This window comes from Wyeomyia smithii, chromosome 3 (genome assembly GCF_029784165.1).
Source record: "Wyeomyia smithii strain HCP4-BCI-WySm-NY-G18 chromosome 3, ASM2978416v1, whole genome shotgun sequence".
NCBI lineage: Eukaryota > Metazoa > Arthropoda > Insecta > Diptera > Culicidae > Wyeomyia > Wyeomyia smithii.
Window position 1 is genome coordinate 52,240,669 of NC_073696.1, and position 22,551 is coordinate 52,263,219.

The 22,551-nt window shown below is 39.9% G+C and overlaps 1 protein-coding gene across 2 annotated transcripts in view; it reads left to right on the forward strand.

The window, feature by feature from the left end:
- Nucleotides 1–384: 384 nt before the first annotated feature.
- The window catches only part of LOC129730268 (Krueppel homolog 1), a 48,930-nt gene continuing 26,763 nt past the window's right edge, over nt 385–22,551 (forward strand). Inside the window, exons 1-3 of one of the 2 annotated variants that reach the window (XM_055689462.1) lie at nt 386–1,444; nt 1,539–1,617; nt 17,253–17,312. The gene's annotated coding sequence lies outside the window, so the exon portion shown is untranslated. Of the gene's footprint in view, nt 1,618–17,252; nt 17,313–22,551 lie in introns of both variants that reach the window. The other variant, XM_055689463.1, reaches the window with a different exon arrangement.

The following is a 22,551-nucleotide window of genomic DNA, read 5'->3' on the forward strand; positions in this document are numbered from 1 at the left end:
TAACCATCGCATCGGTTCGGTTTTCATTTCATTCTCCCTCCGTGTCGTCTAACCCACCACACGGGCGATGCTAGTATCAACATTCCGCGCATGGCATGACGTCACACCGTCGACCTGTTCCTACAACCAACGACGACGACGACGACGACGTGCCACTTGAACGAACCGGTGTCGAAATGTTGTGCCGTTCCTCCACGTGCCCTAGAAAATTTCCTGCAGCAAGCGCGTTCTCCTCGTTCTTCCGCAGGCAACCCTGCCCAACCACTGACCGCCCGCCACCCCAAACGAGGTATACACTTTTGGGGATTGTTGTTTCGCTGCTTGGTACACAGTTCGCTGTATGTTAACCCCGTCTCATCGCATTGGCCCGTGGCTTGTGATTGTGTGTGAACCTCCTCCCAGAGCATATTGCGTCCGTCCGTTGTAGGCTGCTGTCGAGGGTCCTTCCCGTTTTTGCACCGATATACCTACCACTGACCCTGCCACCGCACCTTTTCGCGATCCCAGCAACCGGGCGAGGAGCTGAGCAAACTGTGAGAAAGAGCAGCGGATTGGACGGTATTGTGCGGATTCGGTTGCGCGGAAATTTATCATTTTCTGTACACCAACAAGCACCGAATGAACGTGTACTCGAGGTTTATAGTTTTCGATTGTGGAAAGTCGCCGTCGCAGCAGCAGCAGCAGTAGGAGCAGTAGCCAGTGGCAACTGTGACAGAAAGAGAGATACATTTCTTAGGTGGTTCTTCTTGTGGAGCATGTTGGTAGTGCAGCAATTGCAGCAAGTACACAGAGTGCAGTGCAGGCAGAGCACATCCACTGGGCATGGAAGAAGGTAGATCTCGTGACGGTTCGGCAGCTCGTCAGTGATGAGATGTGAATTCAGTTCTGCTAGGTGAAAGAATTGCAATCCTCATCCGACAGTGAGCGGTTGCAGAAGAAAATTTCGGAGCGCGTGGATCAGTAGTGAAATTAGCTTTTAGAAAGCAATCAGAACAAGTTAGTACGAGTTATAGGGTGAGTCATTTTTCGTTAGCTAAAGCACCCAAAAGTAGCAGAGGAAGGAGTACAGAAGTGGGAGAGTTAGATCGGCTTACCGTGAAGCAATCTAAAATTTATAGGAAAAGCCTAGGTCAATAACGTACATAGTGATGTTTCTTTTGATACCCTAGAGAGATAGAGAGTCACTAAGTCGGTTGATTTATTCGGTCCGGTCTGTTGTCGTCGTTGACGTCTTCATCGTCATATATTGTGAAATGTGGGATTTTCAAAAACCTACATGTGTGTGAATGCCACTGCTAATCGTAGCAAAAAGTGAAGGCTAGCCGATAAGAAAAGGTTACACGAACAGCGAAAGCTGATGAACAGGCCAAGGCGAAGAGTCATTGAAAATAACTTTATTTTCGCGATCATCTATTACTAACGCCCTACAGTGAGCTAGCTGCAAGTGAGTGTTAGTTTCGGTCGGTTGCGTTTTTTTCGCTGACCGTGTGTTCTTCTTTTTTGTTTTTGGTGCTCGTGGTGTTTAAACGTTTTTCAAGGAGACAGTCAACATTTTGCGGTGCAATTTCTGTGCACACATACTCATTAGCAGAGCATGGTATTGCTTCTAAGTTGAAGGTGAGTTTTTTTTTCTCCTCCCGTGCGCTAGCTTGAAATGAACCAAAATTTGCCAGGCTTACCAAAATTGTGTCAATGCTAGGTGCAAAAAAAATTATCTGGTTTGAAAACGAACACGCCATTTGTGCAAACTTCGCTCATCTCGCGGGAGGAAATGCGGAAAAGAAGTAACGGTTCTGCGTTAGAGGTACCAACTATGCAGAGAGAGAGAGAGAGAGACAGAGAGAGAGAGCGGATGAACGAGAGGTCCGGAGGTACCCCTTCGGTTAACCTTGAATATCGTTCGCCCGGAAGAACAGAAGACTACGCGAATACGCAGGGAAGAAGAGCGAATCGATATTTTTGCCTGTCGGTAGGCAGCACAGTCTTCACGCACACAAAATGTCCAAATTGGGAAAGCCCGAAAGCGCCAACGCAGCGCCATCTGGACAGTGTGGCTTGCAGAGTTGGAAAATGTCCTGGGGTCCGTCCGAAAAAGGTGACATTGTACCAGAGTTTGAACAAACAATTGTCACGCTTGTTTCGGTTTATCGAAGAGCCTTGCATCATAATTGATGACCAATTTGGTAGTAGAATTAAATGGAAATATAACCTATACTCAATTTTCATTTCTATTCTACTAAGACGCTCAGTAAGAAGTTCATTTGACGGCCAATAAACTGTTCACCAATCATCAATGGTCACACCGTAAGCGGTCAAAATTCATTGCAAAAATGTCGTATTGTTTCTGTCATAGTCACTCAATTGATTTCACACGGTGCTTGAAAACTATACTTAATCATGTTTTCTATACGTATTTATATTCTGACATATTCATATTCTGACACACACTAACCATTCAAAAGCTTTGGTATTACCTATAGAAACTTTTTAATATTGGTAGGACTGAACTAAAAGAAGTAAAAATTGGTCACTTATAATTTTTCCAAATATTCCAAGTGGCTAAGACATCGAGTTTTCCAAATTTTCGCTTTGAATAATTCGTGTAATTTTTTATAACCTTTGGCTTAACTTTTTATTAAATATTCCTTGTTTGCTCTTAAGTTTTCTTTTGTTTAATCTCACGTTTGTTTTGTTATCCGCTTTTTATTTTATTTATATTTAAATCAAGCTTCCAAAATGTTGTACCATATCTATAACAATAGTTGATCATTCTATTGCGTTTGCCAATCTATAGACACGAGTAGGATTGAAATAACAATTTTGTGAATTTATGAGCCATATTACTGAAGCTTCGATGAGCAACTCGTCTCATTTAAAATACATGGTCATTGCAAAGCAATACTTCAGACTAACGAAGTTGCAAGTCAAAACCAAAACAAATTTCGAAGTAATATTTGGGGTTAATATTAGTTGGAACTAAGAGGCATAGCTTAACCAAAACGCGAAGCAATCTTCAATATCTTTAATAAAAATAAATTTAAAAAAACACAACCGAAACTGGACTTATTAAGTATCATGGTTTATAGTCTCAAATGTTTGCAGTGGCCTCCAGTTTTATAAAAAAACAGAAGAAAATAGAAAAATAGCGTTCTTCATACAATATAGAGATTTGAATAAAATTTTAGCCTTTTGTGTAAATGTATTTTTTTTCTGTTTTAAAATGAAAAAAATTGGTACAATATCGGCTTAATTTCTTATAACTCATTCTCATATGTTTTCAGTTATTTATACAGATTTTATTAAAAAAAACCGGTGACAACCAAGCTATTAATCCTTATTACCGAAAATATATTCAAAATTTGAATCTCATTAATCTGTAGTTTGCCGTAAAACTGTTCTGATATGGAACAAAATTAGAATAAAAATCGAGAACGGGTTACAGGAAAATTGTCCCCAGAATAATTGGAAAACTCACAAAAGGCGCACGAAAGTAACTAATGTAAGTAATGGCAAGATAACTTTTGACGATCAAAAACTTTTTGATGCAAGTTTTTAAAATGCTGTTAGAAACAAAAGCAACTTATAAGAGAAAATGAAAAGCGTGTCAAAAGCTTTATTACGGGTTTTATTGGCAAAAAATGTATAGCCTCATAAAGAATCAAAGTACTTGGGTAGGGAAGGAAATGTGTTTGAAACAACAACAAAAAAGGCTAAAAGAAATCTTCAAATATTAAGAAAGCATCTAGGATTGGTCCATAATGCAACCTAAATGAAAATAGTCTAGGCAAAGGAAGAATGGTATTCAAGACACGAACACGTTACGTTATGTTTAAAAATGTGAAATCCAGCTATGCAAAGGAACATATTCCGAAGACTACTTGGACTCGCTCACTTTTCTTAGAGATGGCCGACCCGATTTCCACAAAATTAGTGTCAAGTGAATGGTCTAGCAGCCTCAGAAGACCCTATTGAATTTTACTGTAATCGAACTGTAACTTCATTTGTAATGTGCCGACTTGTGAAAATCACGAAACTTCATTATCTCAGAAACTACACAACCGATTTCATTATCAGATGAGCGGGTTAAGGGTTAACTGATGAATTATGATTGAACACGTGGTTTCAAAGTTTGGCTGCCCTACACGTTCCCATTTCATTTGATTATAATCGAACTTAAGCAACCGTTATGTATTAAATTGTTAATAAAACAACGAAAGTCTATTATCTCAAAGAGTGTCATACGAACGAGTCATCTCTCAAACTTACAAATAACAAACTTCATAACAGTTTGATATGTGGCTCGAAAGTTATGGAAAGAAGAGAAATTCAAAGACTATTTAAAACTATACCTGCTTTGATTGATATGTGTGGCCTCAACATAATTTAAATGTGGTGTCGTACTATTTGAACGTTCCAAGTTCATTGATTCCTTGCGGTTTGTTTGAAGTCTGCAAATGCACGACGAATCGGCCATAGGATATGATCAAAGTCAAATAACAAATCGTTTGAAATGATTGGTTTTATCGAAATGACAACATCCTCGTCTTTTGGCTTCTGTACATCGCCTTAATTCTGAATATATTCATATTGGGTGGTATTCTGTCATTATCAGCAGACTTTTTGGCATCAATCTGACACCGGAAATACCCATATTGGGAGGTATTTTTGGTTGTTTTCCAGAAACTAAAAGTGGTCGTCTTCAAATTCAAAATAGTGTCCAGGGTCAATGTTTGGTTTCTATGCATCATCACGTTTACGGAAATATCCATATTGAGTATTATTCGGTCATTTTCGACTGTTGCCTATCAGTTGCCATTTAGCAATTCAAAATGGTGCCTGAGGTCAATTGTTAGCTCCTTGCATCATTCTGGTTCCAGAGATACTCATATTGGATAGTATTTGTTTATTTTAGGCTGTTTTTCACAAACCGGTAGTCGCTATCTTGGATTTCAAAATGGTATTTAGGATACTGGTTGAAGAAAAACTAATATTGGGTGATGTTTGGTCACTTTGGACTGTTTTTCAGAAGCCGAAAGTTGTCATTTTGGACTTTATAATTGCCTGTGAAATCAATTTCTGTCATCTGGGCGTAATTCTGGTTCCGAAAACATTCATATTGAATGGTATTTGGTGATTTCCGGCTGTTTGCCAGACACCGGAAGTCACCATCTTAAAATTCAAGATTGTGTCTGTGATCAATTTTTAGCTTCTGTGCATCTTTCTGGTTACAGAAATACTAATATTTAATGGGAATCATCCATTTCAGGCTGTTTTCCAGAAACCGGAAGTTGCCATCTTACAATTCAAAATGTTGTCTGAAGTCGATTTGTGGCTCCAGTGCATCATTACGGTTCCGGAAATACCCATATTGGGTGGTATTTAGTCATTTGCCGCTGTTTTTCCGAAACCGGAAGTCGCCATTTTGGATTTCATAATGGCTTTTGGAGACAATTTCTGGATTTTGAACAGCATACTGGTTAAAAAAAAAACTCATATTGGGTGGTATTTGGTCATTTTCTGCTGTTTTCAGAAACCGGAAGTTGCCATCTTACAATCCAAAATGTTGTCTGAGGTCGATTATGGAACATATTTGTTACCACTAAAAACATTCACCTGCCAATATGGTTCCATTTAGTTGTTTAGTTCGCGAGATGTGCAAAAATTTGTGAAGAAACATGTACTTCCAGAAAAAGGAGGGGCGTCAAACCATTATGGACATATTTGTTACCTCTAAAAACATTCACATACCAAATTTGGTTGTATTTTCTTGATTGGTTCTTGAGCTGTGCGAAATTTGTGTTTTATTTTCATGAGATCCTGAGGAGTTCATGAGGGAGTCGGGTTTCAAACCATTATGTACATATTTGTTACCAATAAACACATTTACCTGCCAAATTTTGTTCCATTTGGTTGATTAGTTCTCGAGATGTGCACAAATTTGTGTTTCATCCAACTATTATGGACATATTAGTTACCCCTTAAAACATCCACATGCCAAATTCGGTTTCATTTGCTTGGTTTGTTCTTGAGTTGTGCAGAAATTTATGTTTCATTTGTATGGGACTCCTCCCTTCCAGAAAAGGGAGGGGTCTCAAACTATCATAGGAACCTATATCGGCACCAAAAACCCCTACATACAAATTTTCACGTCGATCGGTAGGGTAGTTTACGAGCCTATATGGATCAGACAGACAGACAGACCGGACTGCATTTTTATATGTAAAGATTACAACATCAATATTTTAGAACCTAAAGAGTGAATATACATTTATTGGATTGAAGCGTTCCTGTAAATCTATTTTTACAAAAAAAAAAATTGAATGAGAAAGGCTGGGTCTGACCGCTAGGTGGATTAATTTAGGTTTTTAATAAAAATTTTATCAAAAAAAATTTGTAAATGAGTTCTACTAAGAGCCAGGGAATCAAATTAAAGCTTTTTTTTTTAAAAAAAAACTCGATAAACGCATGACCAAGCTGTGCTTACGATGGCACAAACTGTGACGCAGGTTAAGGACGCCACTCTTCGTTCGCACCAACGCTCGCACAACTACAATCATCTTGCCATTCAAGCGACTCTTGTAAGCGTTCGAACAGGATGATATTTCCAGAACGAGCTGGCGAGGACGAACGGGCGCGTACATCATTATATTACATTTTAATCAGTCATTCCATCCGTTTTTGCAATTTTTTTTTCGTCGGTTTGATGATGGTATTGGTATAATGGTTTTCATCACTCGTTGTAACCCGTATGCTTCCGCCAGAAGGCCTAGCATACATCAAATCGCTTTAACTGCTTGCTCCGATGTCGTTACCACACTCTGCCATCGTGCCGTGCCGTTCCGTGACCTATCTCTCTGCATAAAAATGAGAGTCAGCCTCGCCAGCGCGTTTGTCGTTCGTTGCCGAAAATTGGCCAGGTGTGGAGTGGGATTTTTTTCGGCCCCATCTCGTGAGGCCTATCTCAATCTGATTTGGTCAAATGCCGTTCGCTTGGACGAGAAACTGCATGCAGTTTGTCAATTGCACCGGCATTGAAGTCCTTTCGGTGTGGGGTGTCTGCAGTTTGGTTGCAAGAGAAAATTGAAAAATGTATGCAGTACACACTGCGTTTGCGTTGCAGTTGCATCTATCGTGCTATACTGCTCCTCCCTCTCGGTGTACAGTGGGCAAATCACACTGGAAAGAGGTGATTGCAATTGCGAGCATGTTTCGCCACTCGGCGCCGTGGGGTGGGGCTAGACTGCATGTTCTATATGACACCGTTTGCCATTAGATATATATGCTGTGAGGCTTTAAACGAGTGGCATTGGCTCGCGAAGGCACGGAAGGATTCTTTGAGGTTCATTTAAATGGAGCTGAATGCGCGACAGGAAAAATATCTTATTTGTATTCAGAAACGATGGCACGGTTTCGCGAATTCGTAATCTATTTATATTAAATATACTTTGGTTATCAATTTATAACGGAATAGATTGTGAACAAAAATTGATCAGAGAACAGGAAACTCGTTCTGACACTGTTTAGTTGATCAATTAAATAAAGGCAGATTTCAGCTCCTGGTTTCATTTTCTAAAACATACAATTGTTTCTACGTTGGTACTCATATTCGAGAAGGTCATCTAAGTTAGTTTTCAAAGGATTGATCAGAGATATTTTTCGTTTAATAACGTTGAATTTTGATTTAAATTTGAAATTTATTCTACATCGTTCCCTCTTTTTCCGAAGCCCGGTGAGATAACTTTTGTTTTCTCATCTTTCCATTTTCCTCTACATCATGGTTCGCAAGCCTTCTTGTGACACAAGGAAGCCACGTAGGGAGGAAAAAGCAGTCAAAAAGGAACCATGAAAAATCGGCCCATCATGCCCGATAGTCATCGTCATCAACGTCGTCGTAATTCGTCATGATGGTTCGCCCGAAAAAAAAATATATTAGACTTTGCGAAAACAGCTCTCGCCACTTGGAAGCACACAATTTTTCATACATTGTGTGTGGTTGCGGTCCGTTGGTGCGTCGTTCGGCGCGAGGAAGGCCCCCAAACGTGGAGTGCCTGCTAGACGGAGGCATCAAATGTTTATTTGCTTCTTCCTTGCTGATGTGTGTATTATTTCTGCATGTGCGATTACCTCATACCGCTGCAAATTCTTGTCTGCTTCAACTGTAGCGTCTGTTTCTCTGCGTTTTTTTTGGTAGTATAATTATACCTCGTTCAAATTTAGAGGTCAGTCAAAGTCAGTTTGTTTTGAGACGTATGTTTAATACTCACGGGCAGTTTGTTATACATTTTCGGGGATATGGAAAGGCGTGTTTTGGTTTTCGCTTCACTTCTTGCTGTCCGTTTTGGTCTGTTGGGATGGTCATGTTTTTTTCTTCTCTCACTTAAACCCTGGCCTGCGGCGGAAGTTATGAATCATGTTAATGGCGATATTAAATGTTGGCACGCAAATTTCACCAAACGTCAGGCTTATTCATTGAAGGCTTTTTAGGTTACTTGCAGGAATGTTTGTGCGAGGGAAAACTTTCAGGTTAAGCGTGGAATCAAAAATAACAAAACAATTACGCTAGTTTGGGTTGATACCTTAAGCCTTGGTCTTGGTTTAGGTTCAAGATGTTTAGTGAACAAAGTCGGAATAGCTTATCCAATAATTCGGTCTACCGATGAAATGATTATTGAAAAACCGATAATTCATAAAACCATTTTATATTTCGAAAATGAAGATAGCATTGAACTGTAAATTTTGCATTTTAATTTAAACTTTAATATTCTGGATTTACTTAGTATATTTTTGCCAAAAATGGCTTCCACACAATATTCCCACAGAAATGCATGTATGAACCATTTTGTTAGCCCAACTACTCTTAAGTTATTGAGAATATTGTAACTAAAAAAATAGAAATTAGATTAAAATCGTATATTTTTGTAGGAAAACTAATGCTAAAAATTCGTTATGATAAAAAAGTGAGTTTCGAGAATATTGAAGAGAGAGGCAGGTTGAGAGAGATCAGGCTAAATGAATGACCATCATGTAGCAGAACATGAGAGTCATTGATCTCTTTTATCGACATCAAATTCTCAAACTGGGAAATATGTAAGATTATAACTTTTTAACCATTCCTGTGAATTTGGTGCTCTTAGCCACCAACATTTTTCAAACACTTAAATGGGTTTTCTCGAAAACATATCGTTGAAGCGACGAACCCGGAGAGCAATTACTGTGCGACACTTTGACGCAAGTTCACGCGTTTTGACGAAGCTATAAAACGTTGACCGCATTCCACATTCCAAAGTACGATTGAAGTAAAATTTTACAAGAAAACTGTTTTTCGAAAAGACGAAGCTTTTGTGCCCTACCACAAAACGAAATTCGAAGATAAATTTTTTCACATGGATTCCTTTCCATACTAATGAACCATATTGCAGAACCCTAATATATGTGTAGAAAAAACCCTAATATTTAAAAGAATATAAGATCAAAGGCTGGGCAAAGGGGGAAAAAGAGGGGGGTCAAAACACATTACTCCTCCCCACTTAGGCAAGTGATCCTTCGTGATTTCTTTTTATAGTATATTTAACGTTACTGGAAATGGAATAATCAAAAGCATAGTTATTTTTAATTGTGATCAGGGCTCGAAAACAAATTAACATATAAATATTTAGTAAAGAAAAAAATATCTATTAAAAATACCAGAAATAATTGTTTTGAGACAACATATACATTTTTTAATTTTTAACACATTTATTATGTAAAAGAGCATTTTTTGATGTAGATACTAGATTACGTCTTACGGTAACATTCTGAGAGAAGGTTTACCATGAAAATTTAAACATCGAGAGCGTTACAAAAATTGTCCAATTTCAAATGCTTATAACTCAGTCAGTACTCAAAGGACTTGCTTCATTCTTGAAGCAATAGAATGAAAAATTAACTACGCATCCACCATGATGCAGATATGAGGTGACTCTAGAATGCTAACTCTTTGACTACTGGAAAATGCAGAGCCTTGTTTTGAACGCAGATTTCGACCAATCGGATCTGCAAACAAGGTCAAATGTCATCCGATATAAGTGTTTTTGAAACCGGAATCATAAAGGCCGTTACCACAAAAGATCAAATTAATGGTCGCAGTGGTTCAAAACTTATAATTATTACTATTATTTATTTTAAGGACCTTTCAATTATTCGTCAGTCGGGTCCGTAAAACTTATAATAAAAAAGCCTGTAAATCGACTCCAGACGCCATTTTGATTTTCAAGATGTCGATTTCCGATTTTCGAAAAACAACCTAGAATGGCCATATACCATGTTATATAGTGTTTCCGTAATCGAGATGATGCTCAAAAGCAAAATATAAAGTTTTTAAGGGTCCGGTAATAACTTACGTGTAGAGACGTAGTTCATGACGCTTGAGACCGAGAAGCCTCTTGGTTATAGCAGGGTTTAGAGAGATAAACTTTTTAACTTGTTTGCAGTTCTGTTTCATCGGTTAGCTATTTCTAGCATTTCCCATGTTTTAAGTTCGCGCTTGACGGCGGATTTGTAGGTACTCATAAATTGCCCAGAGCCGATGAATCGTTATACTGATCTCTATCCTGCGAGGTAGTCACCGTTTTAATTGCCCTCGATACCAAAGTGTCCAGGTTCCCAAAACAAAAGAACTTGGTTCTGCCAGGATATCTCCCGTGATTCTGCGCTGCACCCTAGACCTAATTTAGACGCACAGTCTGAGGGCTTAAGTGCCAATAGTGCAGCTTGGCTGATTTTCGCATGCCTGTAGCTACGTTTAAGACATATTTTGGCGAAGATGAGTATAACATACACTTCCCGGACGAACACATACGATTCGCAAAGATTCTCTAGGATTCCTCACATTGGATTCCTGAGCGTCCTTGAAAAGGATTCCTGAAAAAGAATCCTCAGGAATGCCCTGTATATGGCTCTAGGATTCTTGAAATAAGAATCGTGAGTGGAAATCCTCCGGATTAGTGCTGGGACTATCCGGATTCAAATATCCGGATATTCGACCTCGGATATACGACAAATATCCAAAAATTCGGATCAACCGGATATCCGGATATTATCCGACAGGATGTCCGGATTTTCGGATAGTCGGATATCTGGATATCCGGATATTGTATCCGAACATAGTTTAATGAGAATTATGCAAATAATTACTTACGAGGGGATGGGGGATTGTGGAAAAAGCCATTTTTCGCGTTACATTTCATTCGAACCGGCCTAAAAGACAGAAGAAAAAAAACCCGGATATCCGGATAGTATATCCGGATATTCGACTATTCGATTATCCGTATCCGAATGATCCGAGCCTCGAATAACCGGATCACAAAAATATCCGGTTAAAAGTCCCAGCACTACTCCGGATCGTGTTTGCGATTCCTATCACGATTCCGTCACCGAGTTATAGGTATCCTGGGGATGGATTCTCTGCGTGTTAGTAAGGGTTTTGTTTGAAAAACGGCCATATACTTATTGTAATAGTTTCCTTAACACCGGGTTCGTAAACTCCGGAGCCAGTGTTGAATCCCATTTTTGAACCATCTTTATAAAAGTAGATGATGCCTAATGGAAGTGCAGGACCACCCTTGCTCCACATATGGCGATCGGTTTCAATCGCCTTATACGGACGTCGAAAGTGTTCTGAACAGTCATGCAGTCTGATACTGTGGTGACTAAGGACGAGAGTTTAAACTCTCTTAGAATGCAAAGGTGACCAACCTTATTCCCTTTAAAAATTGTTTTACTTTGTTGAAGCCTCAGTGCACCAAGCTCTACCCCTTCCTTTGCATAAAAATGTAGAGTAGGCTGTCCCAAAAAAATCGATGTGGAAAATGTCTAGAAGCTCAGCCCTAAAATGAAAGGTAATGGTATTTATAGTATTTTCGTAGAATATTTCGACTTTCTACAAAATTGTTTTCAGGTTGCCCAAACGTGATTTATGTAAAAATGACTTTTTTAAGCTACAAAACCACTCTTTTGCACTTTTTTAATTCTGTTCGATTCCCACATTTTTCCATATTTTTTTTGTGGGGTTGTTTTAGAATATTTTGCGTGGTTTAGTTCAGCATCGCATTCAATTATTTGACTCAGAGACCCTATTGAACATCACAGAAAATCCTTCGAAACACATATAGAACATTGTTTATCAAGAACTAAAATTTTTACTGCAAAGCGGGATTCAAGACGAAAATTTACATGAAAAAAGATCCTTGATATCTTATCGGGGGGCTGAAATATTGGCGTTTTTACAGATGATGGAAACCTAAGCATTTTCACAAAAATGCTACTAAAGTTCAATATCTACATTGCATAGTGTTCAATTTTACCGTTTTTGTGCGTTTATTTGATTAGTGATTCAAATGTTGATTATAGCCATAAGGTATCTTCGGAGAAGTTTCAGGATGTTCAAAATGTATCTTTTAATGTAGAAAGATAGGTGATCAATCCATCAATGAGTGAAATAAAAAATTTACTTTTTGGTCAGATTATGATAGACGCAAGGTGTCTTCGATAAAATTTTAGGTTGTCTTAAAACAAGAAACTTTGCCGAAGACATCATGTTTCTACCTCTTACATATTATGAGCAACATTAAGTTTTCAATTAGAAGGCACTGAAAATCACAATTTTCGTTCCAACTTTTTTCACAGATATTTCCGAATTTTCAAAAGTTCTACTAACTTATCAGCCATTCAAAAATACTTTTGTTTTCTGAACATTGTTATTTTCTATCTCCCAAAATGAAACAGTTATTTGACATATTTTTGAAAATGCATAGTTTTTCATCTCATATAAAAATGCCAGTAACTCAACCCCCCGGAAATATATCAAGGATCTTTTTTCATGTGAGCCTCCAATATCAAGAAAAGTGCATAGTGTCGTCTTTTGATACTTCAGCGACTTTTCGATAAGAGTTACTATGCCATGAAGAGTAGTTCCCGTCGACTTACCAGGTTGGTAAGCGTGCTGATCTTTGCGTAGTGGCGATTCCTCGGGAGCTCATTGCGGATAGAGCTATCTGCAATTTTCTCCACTAACTTCAGGGGTGTAGATGTGAGGCTTATGGGCCTAGAGGTCTTAGAAAGTGTTTTGTGTTTCCTTCTTATCTTCGATATGAAAAACACCTTGACTTTCCGCCAGCCAACTTAAATATAGCCAAAGGCCAAGCTTGCAAGGAAAAGATGCATCAGTTCGGGCATTATGATCCCATCGGATTTTTGTACAAAGATGGGTAGAATGTCATCCGTTTAACTTATGGAGTCTCCAGGGCTTCATAAGTTCGAAGGACCGGAGCTTAATGCCCGATTGTTTGAAGCGAAAAACCTTCGAAAGAGAAGAATTGAGTCGTTGGGCGATGTACGCCTTGTCCTCGAACTCTGTTGTTGATTATTCATGTGGAACCATTGAAGTGTGTGTTCAAGAGAACCAGCAGTGAATCCCTAGGTATAACGGCGAGACTGCCGTTCTCTTTTTTTCAACTGCCCTAGACTATTGATGTGGTCTATGGACATCGCTTGTTGTGTGGCTTCTGGCATCATTTGTATGTCCTTTGCTGAATTTGACCTATAAATTCTTTAAGCCTTGCGCAACTCAGCGTTGTACTTGGTGAGTGACAAACTTCTCCTTCAGGAGACAGCTGGCCCTGTAGATATCATTGATATCATTCAAGATCACGTGCAGCAACATCTACATCGTTGGGTGTGCGTATATTAATTGAGAAGGAAGAGTTGACGAAGTGTTCTCTAAACGTGGACCAGTTAGTCTTCTTCGGGTTCCTGAATTTTTCGCTTTTCAAAGGATTAGCTTCGATGTCAAAAATGAGGTGTCGATGATCTGACAAGCTTGGATCGTCAGAGACATGCCATTTATTCCATTTATTGACTTTCTCGGTAATGTCAGTAAGGTCGAGGACGTTGTCTCTTATGGCGATAATAAAAGTGGGGCTGTTCCCTGTATGCATATATTGACCTCGTTTCAAGCAAGATATTCAAGAAGGTACCCACCCTTGTTGTTGGTATCCAAGCTGCGTGTCAAACGTGTGGTGAGCATTCGCAGCGCAGACCTCGGGAAGCGGAGTATCTTCCAGGTCCCCGGAGAACTAAGCGGATGCGATGACCATGTGGTTCCCGTATTAGGGCAACAACGTCATGTTGAATAAATTCCTGTAATTGAAGTGTATTTGATTACTCTGCTCAACAGAATTGCAGTCCTAGGTTAAGGCTGAGTTTAAGATTAAATTAACCTTCTGAGTCCCCGAGGCCACGAACTTTTCTGTTGTTGACCCATGGTTCTTGGACCAGAGCAACGGTTAGTTGCTCTTTGGTGAATCTCTGCTAAGTATGCTGGGGGTCCCCTTAGCGTGATAAAGATAAACCTGGATACAGTGAAAGCTGCTCATTGCGTGTTGGATCCGTCTGTGGTTGGATTGGAGGATCTAGTAGCTATCATACGGTTGCCATCAACAAAACTTTGGTTTGGGTTGTCTTTGCTCCGACACCTTTACACCTTGACGACAGCTTCACCTGCTGTAAGCGATGGGTAACAGAATCATGACAAGCACCGGAAGGTGGTTTCTGGGATCTAAGTTTGCGAGCTGAAGATTGTAGAGGTAGTAAACTCCTTTTCACTCGCTGGTTTGCAAATGGGAAGTAGTTGAGGCATCAAACTGGTACTAGGCGTCTGCTGAACTTTAACTTACATTGCTGGACGTTCCGCCTGTACCTTCCTGTGCTTTAAGAGATTGCGTTGGGTAGGAAGTTTTTAATACAATTTTGAAAAAAACTGAAAAACAACTTTCATTTACTATTGATAGAATCAAGAATATTTGATAAATTAAAGTTGTTGGAAAGGGACAATCATTATTACTTTTATGAAAAATGGTTCTAAAACAGAGCTCATTTCCAGTTTTAATCCATCCGTTTACATTTTTTTTTTGGAATTTTATTCTCATACAAAAATCAATTTCTATCTTATTTCTGATCTAACAATACCAATAACTAAAAGTAAAATACAGTATTGAAAGCAGCGTAGCATAGAAAATCCGAACTGAACTAGCTGTATTCAAGATATAATTGATTAAAAAAAACTCCAATGATATAGGCCACATAACTGGAGTAGAAACTAAAGAATTAAAGCGACACTGGAATGATTGGCTAATTCAATGTAGATATGATTAATTTAAATAATTTGATGTTTAGCCACAGACCTCTATATTAGTGTGTTTGTAAATAAAGATTTAGTAACATTATTATTGATTTTTATGTATGTAGCTGTTTTTGAAGATCTGAATCATTCTGAGGTTCAATAAAAAATTTATAATTAAAATTTGCTTTCATTTTTCTGTAAATATTCCGACTTTTTTGTAGATATGCTGAATTAAAAAGATAAAAGGAGTAGCAATAGACATGTTTCTAAGCGATTGCGTCATAGTTATAAGTTTATCTCTAGCGCAAAGTGAATTCATCTTACACAATTCTTCAGATCATCAGATTAAACTGGAACTGTAAGTGGTCCTTTTTTCAATAAGATCCTACCACATTTCACAAAATACAAATTCGAAATTATCAAACAAATATTTGAAAAATAATTTTAAATCACAGACCCTTTTTTCGTATTTCTAAATACGATTGAAAATAATAATCATTTGAAAACAGAACGATTTTAAGTATACTATTTTTCGGAAACTGCAAAGCAAACTGAAATGTAGAAAGATATAGAAAACAACCGAGGAAAGTTGAGAAAATATACTTCGGAAACCGATAGTTGTCCCATGTTCAAAGGAAACTTCACGATTACTGGGATAATTATGCGTTGAACGCCAGTATTGAGCAAACTAGACAACATTAACAAACATTTAAGACCAAGCGAGCGAGTTATAATAATGAAATTTCAAATGACTGAAGCCGAAATTTCTCTCAGCATAATGAGTAAAGTATGTAAAGTTATTCCACCTCAAACCATGTTGCTTGAACCAACGTGAATTATATCTTGACGGTACCTATGGATGTAACCAAAAATGGATATCTCATTTGTTTTATTTAGAATTTCGACCTGCGATTAAAGAAAGTCTTAATTACCTTCAGTGATTAGGAGCACAATATGTAGATAAAATTGAGTTTTTTTTCCAACTCGCCACGCAGCCAATTTTCAAACCAAAATCAACCCATTGAAGAACTAAAGAGTACAATCCATCGTTTCATTTCCGGCCGGTCTCCGACAGCTCAGGTTGATTCTCTGCACTTTTTCCTCCTTCCCAGGTTTCAATCATTCGCTAACTGACCGTTGTTGCGTTGGTCAAAACGTTGCGACGAAACGACTGTGTGAAAGGGGGCCACCTTTCATGCGCCTACCTAATGTTGTTTCATGTTGGCCACTTTCCGCGGTCGATCGAGACGCGCCGTCGTTACTGCCAACCTCCGTTTCTTTTTTTTTTCGCTGTCGGCTGGCTAGTGTTCACCTTTTTGTGCGTGCTTGCTACGCTGTATGTGTGCTATTGTATCTGCCGGTATGCTGTGTGGTAGTAAATTTGGCGATTTCGCTAATGGGACGCGATTTTGCCGTTTTTTTTTAGCTTCTCTCAATCGAAACGATTTGAGTTAAGATGGGTCAGTTCGCAATTTAATATATGACTAAGCCATCTGAGACTATTTTTAGATGAATGGATGGTCTGACTGGCGGGTTGTTGTTGTGGATAGAAATGGGCGTGCGGAAAGCGCTTAGCAGGTTTGCCTCGGGGGAGAAGCTGCCATTGGGACGTGCAGTAGAAAAGGTTGGACATTTTCACGGTGTTTTGCGTGCTAGTTTTTTTTGTGTGCGGTCATGATTTGGCAGCGATTCAGGGCATCAACTTCGCGTGAGGTAGATCTGTGATTTCGAATGTAAGCTATGCGCGAAGTTGCAGGTCGTTGACCAAGTGCTAGTAGCTAGCGTTACCGGAATCAAGAGAAGGCAATTTTCGGCTGTGTTTATTTCGCACCGCGGGCGATTGTGCTTACATTAAGTGGAACGTTGAACCTTACCGACAGTTTCGAAGTGACTGATCGGTGAAGGTGATCGAAAAGAAGTGGAAGAATGCTTGCTCCAGATTGTTATATGACAAATTGTCTAGAGATTTGTTTTCATAGAGTATCCATGTAATTAATAAAAACTAGTGTTTCATTGAGTTAGTGGAATTAATATACTTACACAAGTGCCATCATCCCACAAACCAGAGACTAAGTTCAATAATTTTTGTTTGCAGATTACTCACATTTGGATGTTCGCACAAGAAAACTATCATTCGAAAACTGTTTCGTAAAAGGTAAGTTAGATAAAAATGCTTCCAAAGTTTCTTCACATCTTTTTTTAAAACGAATAGTAATGGCAACATTCAAATCTATTCCGAAACGAAAAAGTCGTTTTTTGTAGTGTGTAGCATTCTATTGTTTTTTAATTACTCAGTACGACGCGAGTCTAGAGCTCTACCTATTCAAAGTTAATCTACTAATTAATCCACAAGATAGCAACATTTTGCGGTGATGAAATATCTCGTGCTTTGTTTGCACGGCCATAAAGAATTTGGATAGTTGGGAGCAAAAATACGAATTTAATAATAATATCAAATTCACAGCTCGAAGTCGTCGCTGTTATCATCCTGCACGCGCAACAATATTCCTTCATATTGTATTTTCTTCTCTACCGACCAAGGCGACACCACGGCATGCTACGGCCTACCGAGACTTCACTTGACGAGGTCGGTACTCTTGCATCCGTCGTCGTCCGTTCGACGTCCCCCGTTGCGTTGTTGCTGTTGCTCCAGCCCAAACGCGTCCAGCCCAACCCAGGGGAGCGGAGGCCAAAAAGTAACTACGCAGCATGTTGTACGGAACTGGCGGAGGCCTATATCGTACATCGAACAGGCCGGCAGAGCATGTTGGAAGCCGCGTGTGCTCCGCTCTCCGAAGTGGCAGGCGAGTCGTGTCGAATAACACACAAGAAGAGGGGTTCGACGCTGCGCTCGGTCGGCCGGCCGCTGTGTGTGTGGTGGGCGGTGGGTGGTGATGATGAATGCAAACAACCCAGCCAGTCAGCCAGCCGTAGCCGAAAGGAGGAATGATAAAATTTGTTCGCACGTGGAGGTACGGCACAACATTTCAACCGGCAACCGTCGGCTTCTAGTTGTTGATGTTGTTGCTCGTGTTCTTTGTCGTTGTGTTTTTTTCGCTTCTTTTGTCGAGAGTGAACCACTACACAATCGCAGGCTACCAACACATTTGAAGCTGCATTGAAGCCGGGTTGGTTTGGTTGTGTTGATGTTGTTCGGGTTTGCGTTCGGGTGCAGTTCGACTTTCGTGTGTCGAAGCAATCGGAACGCTTTGCTCCGAATGCAGCTTGCAGAGATGCAGTTTACTTCGGGTGCATCTCAATGGGCGCGATGATGTTCGGATCGAGTATCATTTCTTTAGCCTATGATTCATTTCTTCGGAAGTGACGAATAAATAGTGTATTACTAATTGTAAGCAATTGTAGGTAGAAAAATAAAACAGTAATGTTCCAAACAATCATCTAGTGAAAGATTCGTACATGATTTCCAGTTTTTGTTACATATTAGCTACAGTATTCGAATTTTAGTTTTTTCAATGTACATCAAGGAAGATAACCAGATCTTGGTATGTAATAAGTGGATACGAGACGGTGTAAAACATGTCATTTAACTTTGTTGTAGTTATTTGAGTTTTAGGTATTAAGAACGATCAAATCATCTCATAGATCACTCATTTGTTATTAATTTTAAATTTACTACCAATTTAATACGAAGTTTGATCAAAGTCTTAAAGTACAACTGAAATTCATTGTGATGAATTGAACTAGAAAAGTTACGTAAGCATACATAATTCGACAGTTATCTATATTTGAAAATTTTATCAGCGCAAGATGCACCCATGCCAAATGACCTATCGTTCAATATTGACCATGTTTGATTTAAATGAAAGTTTGCACTCGTCTTGACTTAGCATTTTTCGTGGACTCAATAGGTTTTATTCAAACATCACAAGCAGCAACCCAAATGCGAATTGGTTTTATTGATGTTCTATGGTAGTTATATTAAGGTATCTCTGACTTTATTAGGTTTTACAATGTTTTTGTTTTTCTTAACCCTTCAATGCGCAATGTTGTTTTGAAACAACACTACTAAAAACGTTTTAAAATATACGTATTTTAGTATTTTTCTAAGATAAATTTCATTAGAACAACTCTCTAGACTATAACGAAGAAAACTTAACAGTTGGAAGTACTGTATTTGAATGTTTTGTTTTTATTTTCGGTGTCAAAATCTTGGAAACGAAAAAAAAACCTGGCGAGATTCCCGACTGGTGCTGACTGTCTTTGAAAATAAATTTTAAAATTAGGTTAGTGGCTAGTGAAAATGTTTGAATTATCAGTAATTCTACTAACAAAAGGCCATTTTTAAAATAACTATTAACAAAAGTAATTGTTTCGACTTTATTCTGCGATAAAGTCACAGTGTTGTTTAAAAACAACTTGGTAATATTTGCACATTAAAAAGTAAATCTTTCAATTTTTTTCTGCATATTGGTTAGTTTTAGAGCAGTTAACCTGTTGAACAAAGATTTTATGTTTTTAGATGATTTTTTAACATCGTGCGCATTTAAAGGTTTAGTACCTGTGGTTTGGAATAATCAACTGTTCTCAAGAGTGATTGAAGAACACTTGAAAAATCATCTTCAAAACTCAATCATCAATAAATGTAGTTCAACACATCCCGGCAGATCTCGCTCCACCTGGTCTACCCATCTTGCCCGAGGCGAACACCATTTCCGCAGGGTAGTTGTCCGGCACTTTTGCAACATACCCTGCCCAGCGTATCCGTCCAGCTTTAGCCAGCTTCTGAATACTGGGTTAGCCGTAGAGTTGCGCGAGCTCATGGTTCATCCTGCGCATCCATATCCCGTCTTCTGCACGTCGCGAAAAATCGTCCATAGCACTCGTCGTTCGAAAACTCCGTGCACTCGCAGGTCCTCCTCGAGCACGTTTCACGTTTCATGCCCGTAAAGAACAACCGGTTTCATGAGCGTTTTGTACAGATTACACTTCGTACGGGGGTTTAGTCTGTTCGACCGTAATTGTTTGTGGAGCCCATAGTAGGCACGATTTCCGCTGTAAATGCGCCTTCGGATCTCACGGCTGGTATCATTATCCCCAAGATGGACAAAGTCGTCGACTACCTCGAACTCATCGTCGTCGATCATAATGCTACTGTCTAAGAGTTGTCCTAGGACCCGACAAATCACCCGAAATCCACTCACAGCACTGCGTCTCATCCACCATAGCCTTTATCAGCCTTCATAATCAGCTTCCCCAGAAAGCCATTCGATCGATAGTGTCATACGCGGCTTTGAAGTTGGTAAATAGGAGGTGCGTGGAGTTCGGTATTCACGGCATTTCTGGAGGATCTATGGTAAAGATTTGGTTCGTCGTAGACCGTCCTTCCACGAAGCCGGCATGATAGCTTTCCACAAGCCTTTTAACTAGTGGCGAGAGTCGGCGAAAAATGATTAACGACGGTGATCACACGTTAGTTCCCACAGTCCAATTTGTTAGCTTTTTTATAGAAATGGAAGATAACCCCATCCTTCAACTCCTCCGGTAGCTGTTGGCGCCCAGGTAGTTACTTGATGCCATGATTCTCTGCCCTAACCCTATTCAGGGGTTCGTCGAAGTGCTACTTCCACCTTTCGGTCACCTCACGATCGTCCGTCAGAATACTACCATCTTTATCGCGGCACATTTCGGCTCGTGGCACAAAGCTTCTGCGGGATTTGTTGAGTTCCTGGTAGAGCTTTCGCGTTTCCTGAGAATGATGCAGCTGTTCCAGCTTTGCATACTCCTTCTCCTCAAGGCGGCTCTTGTTCTCCCGGAAGATTTAGGTTCGCTGCATATTCTTTTGTCTGTGTCTTTTTACTTTTTGACGAGTGGCACTGCGTATCTTAGCCACCCGCGAGCGTTCTCCGCTACGTTGTTAATGGTTTTTGGTGGTGTACCAACAGTCCTCGAGAAGAGCTTCCTCCAGCTGGTCCTTGAGCTACGAGCAAATGTGCGCAGTTTGCGGCGACGTTAGGCTGCTCCAGTTCCGAATGTGGTTAACAACGGAGAGTTTTGGGCGCATCTTAACCATCATCTTGTGGTGATCCGAGTCGAAGTTAGCGCTCCTATAGGATCTGACGTCGATGATGTCTGAGAAGTGCCGACAATCAATCAGAACGTACGTGGTCGATGTGTGTTTTTATCTGATTTGCCGACCTTGGACCTAGTCCTGGAAGCGGAAAAGTCAATAATTCTTAGGTCCCATTTCGTTGGTCAACTGGTGCGCGCTGAACCTTCCAATCACTGGTTTTTATTCCTCCTCCTCCTGGCCTACCTGAGCGTTGAAATCCCCGATGACAATCTTGATATCATGTTTTTGGGCAGTGGTCGTACTCACGCTCAAACTACGCCTAGAATTCATCTTTGTCGTCTCCGTTACTTTCGAGGTAAGGGCTGTGCAGGCTTATGATGCTGATGCTTCCGCATCTCACCCATCAGTATAAAAGCTGTCCCCAGCTCATGTGTGTTGCCGCAGCTCAGGTTATGCGCAGCATGACCATTTCGAAACGTACGTACCATTGAGCCCTTCCAGCACACCTCCTGCAGTACAACGACGTCGATCCTGCGGGATTTTAATACCTTGGAGAGCACTTGTGCGCTCCCTTGGAAATTGAGAGATCGACAGTTCCACGTCCCGAGTTTCCAATCATTAGTCCGTTTTCGTCGCGTGGGTCTGTGCCGGTTGTTCCAGTCCGAATTTCTTTGTTCCTCGTTCATTACTTGTGAATGTTTCATGGTGGCGGCTTGTAAGGCTTGCGCACCAACCCTCTGTCTCGCCGGAGGACTATCGTGCATAACACTGTTTAGAGTCCCACGTTGGCACGAGGACGGTAATCGGCCGCCCCTAACTTGGAGTACAGACGCCGTTTTGAGCCGCTCGTAACATGGTGGACAGACGCTCGAAAATTCAAAAGAGCCCTTCTTCCCTGTCAGCATACGATATAGTCCCTACCGGGGTCGGTTACTCGATCTCCCTTGGTTGCTCATATCCCAGCTGGCACCGCGTGGAGGTTGTAATAGGAGTGTCTGGATAAGAGACTATGGACCACGTGTGGCCATATAAAGATTGGACTCGAAAAAAATGAGACACACGAAAATGATCACCAAACATTAAGTTTGACATTTCTCAAATTTGCGGGAATTAAATTACGATATATTAGCTATTTTTTGGCATAATTTATTTGTTGAGTTTCCTCCCCCAAGCTAAATGCTCGTACATTTTCCAGACACTGCTCATGAGATCTTGGGTGAGGATTTGCCCATCTTCCTTACACAATTTCTCCCAATTTTTCATCTGTTTTGAATGTTTTTCCGTTTTTCTTCAGCTTCTTTCTCATTATCGCCTAAAACTTTTCGATAAGACGAAGTTCTGGTGAATTTGGCGGGTTCCAAGA